Here is a 12024-nt window from a genome sequence, read left to right on the forward strand (position 1 = left end):
AAAAAAAGACTAATTAGCAATATTTGAAAAATTATAATATATATTGTTGATATTCCATGTACTTTCCTTGAGAATAAAGGTAATTGTTTTCTTTAAAAAAAATTTATAGAATGGAGAGTCAAACTTTACAGTAGACATTTGATGAGTTATTATAATTAGTGATGACTAGTGACTAGATGTTTTAAAATTTGTTCTTAACACCGTTAAAAGATGATCCAATCACCATTTAATGTACTTGCCCATTTGCAATTAATATATCGCAGAGTGACCACCTCCAAGCTTCCTGGGGAATGGTCACTAGCTAATGAAGCTGCTTGTAGTCTCCCCGAAGTCCCATCTTCCAGACACTTGTGTCCATGATTTGGTAACATCTCAAGCATGTTCTGAACAGAAAGTTTTGGAATCATTTCTCTGTGGCTCTGGCATCAGCAGATGATAATATTTTTGAAAGGTGAAATAGGCTGTGGTTTTTCTCTGGTTTCATGTTCTGGTTGAAAATCTGAGGGAATTTACAGAAGAGTCACCTTTCAGTGATCATTGTGTCATAAGCCTATTTGCCCTAATAAAAAATATGTAATGGTAGAAAAAATTACATATGTGATTTATAATTGATAATTAGTTGAATGAAAATAACAATAATTGTGTAGGAAACAGTAAAGGTCTTGGCTAAAATTCAGTAAGCAGGAGTAGGAAACATATTTTACAGTAGAGAAAGCAGTAAAAAGCTTCTTATTGTAAACTATTAGTTATTATTAAATTATTGTAGATAATTCAATATACTGCTTTAAAATAAAAAATGAGATGGCAATGGCTAATATAATCATAATTGCTATTTTTATGATTGTAGAGACTTTTGTTGATGGAATAATAAAATACTATCAAATGGAAAAAGTAATTGTAGATTCCATGGTTGCATACATAGAAAATTTTGTATAGTCCACTCAAAAATATTAGTCATAATGAAAAAGTTCACTTAAGGGGCTAAGTAATATCAAATAATTAAAATATTAATTAAACTACAACAGTTCTTGCATGATAGCAGTAACATTGCATAGGAAACAGGGATCAAGACCTACCTATGGAAAAGAAATGCAAAAAAGCAAAATGGCTGTTTGAGGAGGCCTTACAAATAGCCGTGAAAAGAAGAGAAGTGAAAAGCAAAGGAGTAAAGGAAAGATATAAGCATCTGAATGCAGAGATCCAAAGAATAGCAAGGAGAGATAAGAAAGCCTTGCTCAGTGATCAATGCAAAGAAATAGAGGGAAACAACAGAATGGGAAAGACTAGAGATCTCTTCAAGAAAATTAGAGATACCAAGGGAACATTTCATGCAAAGATGGGCTCGATAAAGGACAGAAATGGTATGGACCTAACAGAAGCAGAAGATATTAAGAAGAGGTGGCAAGAGTACACAGAAGAACTGTACAAAAAAGATCTTCATGACCCAGATAACCACAATGGTGTGATCACTCACCTAGAGCCAGACATCCTGGACTGTGAAGTCAAGTGGGCCTCAGGAAGCATCACCATAAACAAAGCTAGTTAAGGTGATGGAATTCTGGTCGAGCTATTTCAGATCATAAAAGATGATGCTGTTATAGTACTGAACTCAATAGGGTAGCAAATTTGGAAAACTCTGCAGTGGCCACAGGAATGGAAAATGTCAGTTTTCATTCCAATCCCAAAGTAAGGCAATGCCAAAGAATGTTCAAACTACCACGCAATTGTACTTATCTCACATGCTAGCAAAGTAATTCTCAAAATTCTCCAGCCAGGCTTTCACAGTAAGTGAACCGTGAACTTCCAGATATTCAAGCTGGATTTAGAAAAGGCAGAGGAACCAGAGATCAAATTGCCAACATCCCCTGGATCATGGAAAAAGTAAGAGAGTTCCAGAAAAGCATCTACTTCTGCTTTATTGACTGTGCCAAAGCCTTTGACTGTGTGGACCACAGCAAAATCTGGGAAATTCTGAAAGAGATGGGAATACCAGAACACTTGACCTGCCTCTTGAGAAACCTATATACAGGTCAGGAAGCAACAGTTAGAACTGGACATGGAATAACAGACTGGTTCCAAATAGGAAAAAGAGTATGTCAAGGCTGTATATTGTCACCCTGCTTATTTAACTTATATGCAGACTACATTATGAGAAATGCTGGGCTGGAAGAAGCACAAGCTGGAATCAAGATTGCTGGGAGAAATATCAATAACCTCAGATATGTAGAAAACACCACCCTTATGGCAGAAGGTGAAGAGAAACTAAAAAGCCTCTTGATGAAAATGAAAGAGGAGAGTGAAAATGTTGGCTTAAAGCTCAACATTCAGAAAACTAAGTTCATGGCATCTGGTCCCATCACTGCATGGCAAATAGATGGGGAAACAGTGGAAACAGTGTCAGACTTTATTTTTGGGGGCTCCAAAATCACCGCAGATGGTGATTGCAGTCATGAAATTAAAAGACGCTTACCCCTTGGAAGGAAAGTTATGACCAACCTAGACAGCATATTGAAAAGCAGAGACATTACTTTGCCAACAGAGTTCCATCTAGTCAAGACTATTGTTTTTCCAGTGGTCATGTATGGATGTGAGAGTTGGACTGTGAAGAAAGCTGAGCACTGAAGAATTGCTGCTTTTGAACTGTGGTGTTGGAGAAGACTCTTGAGAGTCCCTTGGACTGCAAGGAAGTCCAACCAGTCCATCCTAAAGGAAATCAGTCTTGGGTGTTCTTTGAAAGGACTGATGCTGAAGCTGAAACTCCAATACTTTGGCCACCTCATGCGAAGAGTTGACTCATTGGAAAATACCCTGATGCTGGGAGGGATTGGGGGCAGAAGGAGAAGGGGATGACAGAGGATTAGATGGCTGGATGGCATCACCGACTCAATAGACATGAGTTTGAGTGAACTCTGGGAGTTGGTGATGGACAGGGAAGCCTGGTGTGCTGTGATTCATGGGGTCGAAAAGAGTTGGACACGACTGAGTGACTGAACTGAACTGAAAAAATTATATAATTAATAGATACTACTTACAGTATAAAACAGATATAAATATTAGGGGGAATATGTAATCAGCAATCCAGATGAACTATATAAAGAAAATGACAAAATGAAGACATACTCAAGGGTATATATCTTATACATCATAGTTGGTGTCAATGGGTGAGCATGGAGGAGAGATTTGTTATGAATGCAAAGAGAATGAAGTAAGAATAGAACCTTGACCAAAACAATAGCAATGACACATCATGAACAGAGGAGTATGTTTAATTCATTTCCTTGTTCCTGAGGTTTAAAACTAAATACATAAAAGATAACTGGAGAGTTGAATCATGTTTTTAGTTCCACTAAATGCTATGTAAATGGGCATTCTGTCCAAGTTAATTTGCATGTAATTTATATGTATCAGTATTTAAACTGAAGTTTTCTTTGGCTTATAATATTATTAGAGGTATTCCTGAACAGGCATATAAAAAGTGTAGCATTTGTCTGACACAAAGTTTTGATAACTATACTACGTGAAGATCTCATACAAAGGAAACTAGAAAACAGTCCATATGAGAAACACAGGGAAAACCTACCATTGATATAAACAAATAACTCATAGAAGAGGAATGAACAGGAAGGATTGAGATCCTACCTGTTACCTTTTAGATCCCTTTCCATTGCAGAGAGATTATGTAAGTCACCTGAATTCAAATAAATAGACAATTTTTGACCTCCTGCTAGTAATAGAGACTGAACTAAATGCTAGCTATTTCAAAACCAGATAAGACAATTTTCTTTCTCTGATCTTGCATATAGTTCTGTGGAGGAGTCTAGAAAACAGTCACAAAAGAAGGCAAAGTAGATTTCAAGGCCAAGTCTTTTGATATCAACATTCATGTTAATTTCATTGCCATGCTATGTATCAGGGTTCAAGTAATATACACTTGCAAAGAGAGACTGAATTAAATTTTACTAGTTATCAAAGAAATAAAAATAACTTTTTTACACTTAATTGCCAAATATGAATGCATCATTTGTAACAGTCAAGAATTCCTAAAGTTGGAAAAAAAAATGGCCATTATTTATCACTGTCACTTGTGGCTGTTTTCCAGAGGACTGTTCCAAATTTGCCAATAGATTCCAAGGGCTGTAAAAATGTTTATATAATACAAATAATGTCCTTTATAAGCTTTGAAATTACTTAAAATGAGGAAAATGGATAAATATATTTATTTTAAATTACATATAAAAGAGAGAGGATGAAATAAATACTTACTAGTGGGGGAATATTTTAATCAATTATAAATATTCAATAGAAAATCAAGCCACTGCAGGAAATTATGTTGAGAGAGAGAAAGAAGAAAGGAGGGAACCATGGAAATAAAGCTGCTTGATTGGGTGGTAGTGAAATTTCATTGGTATATCTTTCATTTTCATTATTCTTATAGTGATTAAATTTTAAATTAACAGCATAACACCCAGTACAACTAAATCCAAAATATGTTAAATTGATGAGTTAGGAATGTTATCATGTAAGCTTTTTCTCATATTGAGTATCCTTGATAGCTTCTAAGTATCTGATAGAATTTCCAACATCATCTGGCTATTAGCCAAAAGGGAACTTGCCTTAGTTTTAATTCCAAGATAGCTTTACTAGTTTCATCCATTTTAACAGTCTACAATTCAAATATCCAAATTTTTCTAAGGTTAAAATATTATGTGGAAGACTTAAGACTTCATCCTCTACCAGGAATCACCAGATAAGCCAGGACCAAGCTTCTGCAACCTATGAACACCCCTAATGCACATTAATACCCATTAAGGTGAAAATAACCCATTTCACTTCTCTCTTCTTGGGCCACCCCTGTTTTTGCTCACACACAGCATGTAAACCTTCTAGAGAGAAGGTTTTTCTTTCTCCTAGTATTCACTTTGGAAATATTTCTCTTTGACACATTCCAATTTCTTGGCATTCCTTTTTAACAAGAAGTGTGTAGCTGATGGTAGTTTTTAGTCTTTTTCAGCACCCATGCTCTCCTCTGGAAAGTAGATTAAAACTTAGTACCAAATTCTCATGTGCAAACCTGAGCCTGGTATCTAACTAGTTCATCTATTTACTCTTTAAATAATGTTTACAAGGTACCTACAGTGCCTTGTAATAGTCTCCACCCTCTGACACAGGTCCACCAATTGAATGGGTTTCAACTCAGTCAGCGCCATCCTCAAATTCTTGTCCCCACGTCCTGCTTTTGCCTTCCCATCTGGTGTGACAACTTCTTGCAGATCCCTGTGGAGTGCCGTTCCTTTCCAGAGTGCCTTCTAATAACCCAGATGCACTGCTAATGAAGGATTTTCATACACTCAAACTTTTCCCTTGACTATTGGTTTTCCCTCTGGACCTTAATTATCTTTCATTTACCATACTAGTCTGAACAACCATTCCATGAAAGACTCTCATTTATACACACACACATACTCACTCTCACACCCCACATTCATAACTAACTGGTTTGAAGCATCATGTATAGTCAGCATTTCTCTGGCTCCTGTGAAAGTCAATATTGTCCTTTTTTTTCCTATAGTATGCATACATTTAAACATATGAATTTAGTCTGACTGAAATCAAATTCTTTGGCACCTGAGTTCCTGGTCTTACTATTTAGTTGCTAAAGTGAAGTCGCCCAGTCATGTCCAACTCTTTGCGACCCCATGGACTGTAGCCTACCAGGCTTCTCCATCCATGGGATTTTCCAAGCAAGGGTACTGGAGTGGGTTGCTATTTCCTTCTCCAGGGGATCTTCCCGACCCAGGAATCGAACCCGAGTTTCCTGCATTGCAGGCAGACACTTTACCCTCTGAGTGGAAGCCCATATTTTGTTGCTAAGTCACGTCCAACTCATTTGCAACCCTATGGACTGTAGCCTGCCAGGCTCCTCTGTCCATGGGATTTTTCAGGCAAGAATACTGGAGTGAGTCGCCATTTCCTTCTCTAAGGGACCTCCCTGATCTAGGGATTGAACCTGTGTCTCCTGCATTGGCAGGCAGATTCTTTACTACTGAGCCACTCGAGTTCCTAATTTAGTTCACAGTTAATGTTTATGATCCAAACATAGCCACACAACTCTAGGATTCTATCTGATGCAATGGTTTTCATCTTTAGCTATTCATCTAACTATGTTTTAAATCTTTTTATGTTTTACCAGGCAGAGCTGTTCTCAATGAAATCTCTTAAATGCTCAGACTATATTTCATACCTTGCCTCTCTCGAGTACTTCCTCCTTTCACTTCCACTTAACATACTGCTTGATAAGATACTGGACAATGAAAAGGATGTTTGGGTGAAGTCATCCCCTATCTGGTTGCACTGTCCTTCACCCTTCAGTCAGCCTGTATCTCACGGTGAATTATTTTACTGACATTCTCTCTAGCTCCATTGATTGCTTTGTCTACATTTTATTTATTTGTTTAATTCTGTTTTTCACACATGAATAGGGAAAAAAAGGAATGAATCCAGAACAACTGACTTAAAGGATTTCAAGTCAGGATGAAATTGTATACACAAGTGGACCATTTGGAAATTAGGATATTGTCCCCCTGTTCAATTAAGTGTTAGACAATCCAATCAATAATGAAAATATAATATTGCTTTGTTTATATTTTTAAAGAAACAGAGTTAATATTCTTTATATAAATAAAACAACACCAAACATTTCTAGGAAGAATGACAGCAAATTTTGCAATATACCACCACTGAGAATTCTTAACTGTCTTAGCATTTGGTAATATCATTCTAGTCTTCTCTTGATACATAAAAAATAGATAACAATGATGATGTAAAAACATAATCTCAAGCTAAATAGAACCCTATGTGATTCCACTTACTCTGTGTTAAGAAACTGACATCTTGAAATGTCAACTACAGTTCAGTTATAGAGAGCATCAGTTTTACTCACTGCTATGAAGGATGAGAACATTAGCTCTCTGGGAGTTTTCCCACCTCTTGAATTTTGTTTGTTATATTTTTAGTTTGTTTGTTGGGGCAAATGATATTGTGCACTGTTTTGTAAACATAATTCTCATCATTGTTCAGTGTCAATTTTTTTTTCTATTTTCACCGTCTGACATTTTATTAACCTATGTCTGTTTCTGATGCTTGTATTAGTACCAGATCTTCCACTTACTTTGAGGTCCTGGGCTTGTTGCTTACTACACTTTTCTTTAATCGGTAATAGTAGTACCTACCTCATGGGGTTGTTTATACCAAGCAAATAGCAAGAGGTATAAAAGTCATTTGGATTCTGTTTTATTCCAGGCTTTGTTTTTTATTGTTCATTGTACTTCTGCTCTGTCTTGTATGTTTGCATATTTCATATGCCATTTCTTTTCCATTGGTTAATACTAATCTTCATGCTTTCTAATTATTATGATGTGTTACAGATTAATTTCCCTTGAATGCCCTGTAATTTATCTGGGGACCAACTTATAGCTTGAGTCAGTCCCCAGATAAATTGATAGATACCACTTTTTATTAACCTTTAATCTAGGAAATCAGATCTGTGGGGGGCATAGCTCTGCTGGGGCCATGTGTAACCCTTGATTATAAGCCTGATTCTTTCTTGTTTGAGTGCATGCATGCTAAGTTACTTCAGTCATGTTTAACTCTTTGCGACCCTATGGACTAGGACCCACCAGGCTCCTCTGTCTATGGGATTCTCCAGGCAAGAATACTGGAATGGGTTGCCATACCCTCCTCCATGGGATCGTGTCAACCCATGGACTGGACTCACGTCTCTTATGTCTCCTGCATTGGCAGGCTGGTTCTTTACCACTAGTACCAGTGGGGAAGTCCCTTTCTCATTTGAGGTGCCTTTACATGTCTTGAATTAGGGATCATTTTACCAAATCAGGAGTGCATCTATACCCATGGACTATGACTCATTCTCCCAATTCGTCCCAGCACCCTGGCAAAGAATGAGCCCCAGTAGCCCTTCCTATATCTTGAGATTGTAATTGACTTGCACTGAAGTTGCTCTCTTAGTCTGTATTTTAGCAATTTAGAGATATGAATTACAGTTCTTAGGATCTTTTATATTCTCTGTTTTCTTTGAGGTAAACAGGTAAACTTTATAAGGTGGTAAAGTTGGGATGGAAACCTCTTTCTGTCATTTTCTTTAAGTTACTGTTCAAGAGTGCAATGTCTCTGCTTCTTGGCTGTAGGAGGCAAGTGTCAGCTTGATGATGCATAGTTTTTAAGAACGGGAGTTGTGTCTACCTCTTTCTTTAGTCCATTCACATCCATATGTCCAGAGGGCTTTGGGGTCCTGTCTTAGGTTGACTTCCCCAAAATGAGACCCTGGGGTGAAGTCTTCTGTCTGAATTGTTAATAATAAGGAAATGATCTCAGAGGAAACTGGGAAAGGAGAAACAGCAAAGGACAGATCTCAAGTGAAATCCAAGAAAGGCAGCTTCAGTCTGATCCCATAAAGGAACTTGAGATCAGGGAGCTGGACTTGCATGCTCCCAAACTCACCTCTCTTCTCTGTTGAGGACAGAAATACTTAGGTCATTCTCACCTAAGGAGTCGAGTTTATAAAAAGAGCCTTGGGTTCTGGCCTTTGGAAGAAGTACAGTGAAAGTGAGCAGGGGTGGGAGTGTATATAAAAATCAAAAGAGGAATATGATGGAATCTGGAGCAAGCTCCAACATTATTCACTACAGATTTCCTAATGGCACAGTTGCACTTCTCCCTTGGAATTCCTCGGATTTTCCTATAGTTGAATCTTCCATTTTTCATATTCACTCTCCCATGAGCTTAGACTAGCAGTAAGCCTACATGTGGAAAACACTTTGAAAATTCAATGTGGCAACAATCATGATGACTAATCATGCTCTATAAAGTTAACTTGCTGATTATATGCATAAAGCACCTGTTTACAAAAAAAGTTATCATAATGAAACTTCTTATTTGTGTGAGGACTTGCAAAGATATACAGTGATGGTGACTCCTGTAGTCATGGTATCTCATAGCCATCCTCCCATACCAAGTATAGCTGCAGATGTCCATAATAACCAAAATTCCTTGGACAAAGTGTTTGTGCTTATAAATAGAAAATGCTCATTTGATGGATGTTAGAGCTAGCATGTGGGAGTATTCCTTGGGGTTATGCTGCTGCTGCTGCTGCTACGTCACTTCAGTCGTGTCCAACTCTTTGTGACCCCATAAATGGCAGCCCACCAGGCTCCCCTGTCTGTGGGATTCTCCAGGTAAGAACACTGGAAAGGGTTGCCATTTTCTTCTTCAATGCATGAAAGTGAAAAGTGAAAGTGAAGTAGCTCAGTCGTGTCCGACTTAGCAAACCCATGGACTGCAGCCTACCAGGCTCCTCTGTCCATGGGATTTTCCAGGCAAGAGTACTGGAGTGGAGTACCATTGCCTTCTCCATCCTTGGGGTTATAGAAACTGATAATTTTCACACTGATTGGTAGGAAAAACAAACTGCTGCCAGCAGTTTTGAATGTTCTTCTGCATTATGCTATCAAACAGTGGGGTCATTGTGAAGTTCAGGTCATAGATTTCATTTCGTCAAGGACCATACCCTGTGTGTTCATAGAGTAAGTACAGATTGAACCCAGCATTTGGGTTTTATTTTACTTTATTTTGTTTTAAAACAGGGGTCATTTATTGCAGTTCAGGATTCTATAGTCAGCAACTCAACAGGGTTAGTGGAGAGTCCTCAGTTGATCTTACTCAGGCTCTCTCTACACAAGCAGGCACCTGCACTCAACTCTGGGGCTGGGGCTGAAAATGCCGCCACAAGGTATCAGGTCGAAAACCCTGAAAAAAGTAAATGTTACCACATATGGAAGTACATCTCTGTGGACGATAAAATCAAGGATCTTTTTATTTTAATTAATTAATTATGGCTGTGCTGGGTCTTTGTTGCTGTGCACGGGCTTCCTCTAGTTTCAGCGAGCAGGGTATTCTCATGGCGGTGACTTCTCTTGTTGTGGAGCATGGGCCCTAGGGCATGCAGGCTCAATAGTTGCAGCTCCCAGGCTGTAGAGCACAGGCTCAACAGCTGTGGCTCAAGAGCTTACTTTCTCTGTGGCACAAGGGATATTTCCAGATCAGGGATCGGATCCTTCCATGTCTCCTGCATTGGCAGGGGATTCTTTACCATTGAGCCATCTGGGAAGCCCCAGAAATAAGGATCTTGAGGTGGGAGATCTTCTTGGATACCTAACTGGCCCTCCCTGCAGCCACGGTGTCTTTTTTTTTTTTTTTTTAATTTTACTTTTACTTTACAATACTGTATTGGTTTTGCCATACATCAACATGAATCCACCACGGGTATACATGTGTTCCCAATCCTGAACCCCACTCCCACCTCCCTCCCCATACCATCTCTGGGTCATCCCAGTGCACCAGCCCCAAGCATCCTGTATCCTGCATCAAACCTAGGCTGTTGATTTGTTTCTTATATGGTATCATACATGTTTAAATGCCATTCACCCAAATCATAACACCCTCTCCATCTCCCACAGAGTCCAAAAGACTGTTCTATACATCTGTGTCTCTTTCGCTGTCTCACATACAGGGTTATTGTTCAGTTCAGTCACTCAGTCGTGTCCGACTCTTTGCGACCCCAGGAATCACAGCATGCCAGGCCTCCCTGTCCATCACCATCTCCCAGAGTTCACTCAGACTCACATCCATTGAGTCTGTGATGCCATCCAGCCATCTCATCCTCTGTCGTCCCCTTCTCCTCCTGCCCCCAATCCCTCCAAGCATCAGAGTCTTTTCCAATGAGTCAACTCTTCGCATGAGGTGGCCAAAGTACTGGAGTTTCAGCTTTAGCATCATTCTTCCCAAAGAAATCCCAGGTTTGATCTCCTTCAGAATGGACTGGTTGGATCTCCTTGCAGTCCAAGGGACTCTCAAGAGTCTTCTCCAACACCACACTTCAAAAGCATCAATTCTTCGGCGCTCACTCTTCTTCACAGTCCAACTCTCACATCCATACATGACCACAGGAAAAACCATAGCCTTGACTAGACGGACCTTAGTCAGCAAAGTAATGTCTCTGCTTTTGAATATACTATCTAGATTGGTCATAACTTTTCTTCCAAGGAGTAAGCATCTTTTAATTTCATGGCTGCAATCATCATCTGCAGTGATTTTGGAACCCCCCTAAATAAAGTCTGACACTGTTTCTACTGTTTCCCCATCTATTTCCCATGAAGTGATGGGACCAGATGCCATGAACTTAGTTTTCTGAATGTTGAGCTTTAAGCCAACTTTTTCACTCTCCTCTTTCACTTTCATCAAGAGGCTTTTTAGTCCCTCTTCCCTTTCTGCCATAAGGGTGGTGTCATCTGCATATCTGATGTTATTGATATTTCTCCCAGAAATCTTGATTCCAGCTTGTGTTTCTTCCAGACCAGCGTTTCTCATGATGTACTCTGCATATAAGTTAAATAAGCAGGGTGACAATATACAGCCTTGACGTACTCCTTTTCCTATTTGGAACCAGGCTGTTATTCCATGTCCAGTTCTAACTGTTGCTTCCTGACCTGCATACAGATTTCTCAAGAGGTAGGTCAGGTGGTCTGGTATTTCCATCTCTTTCAGAATTTTCCACAGTTTATTGTGATCCACACAGTCAAAGGCTTTGGCATAGTCAATAAAGCAGAAATAGTTGTTTTTCTGGAACTCTCTTGCATTTTCCATGATCCAGCGGATGTTGGCAATTTAATCTCTGGTTCCTCTGCCTTTTCTAAAATCAGCTTGAACATCAGGGATTTTGCGGTTCGCATATTGCTGAAGCCTGGCTTGGAGAATTTTGAGCATTACATTACTAGCATGTGAGATGAGTGCAATTGTGCGGTAGTTTGAGCATTCTTTGGCATTGCCTTTCTTTGGAATTGGAATGAAAACTGACCTTTTCCATATATATGCATTAGTATACTGTATTGGTGTTTTTCTTTCTGGTTTGCTTCATTCTGTATAATAGGCTCCAGTTTCATCCACCTCATT

The sequence above is a fragment of the Oryx dammah genome, unplaced genomic scaffold (genome assembly GCF_014754425.2).
Source record: "Oryx dammah isolate SB20612 unplaced genomic scaffold, SCBI_Odam_1.1 HiC_scaffold_1, whole genome shotgun sequence".
In the NCBI taxonomy this organism is placed as follows: Eukaryota; Metazoa; Chordata; class Mammalia; order Artiodactyla; family Bovidae; genus Oryx; species Oryx dammah.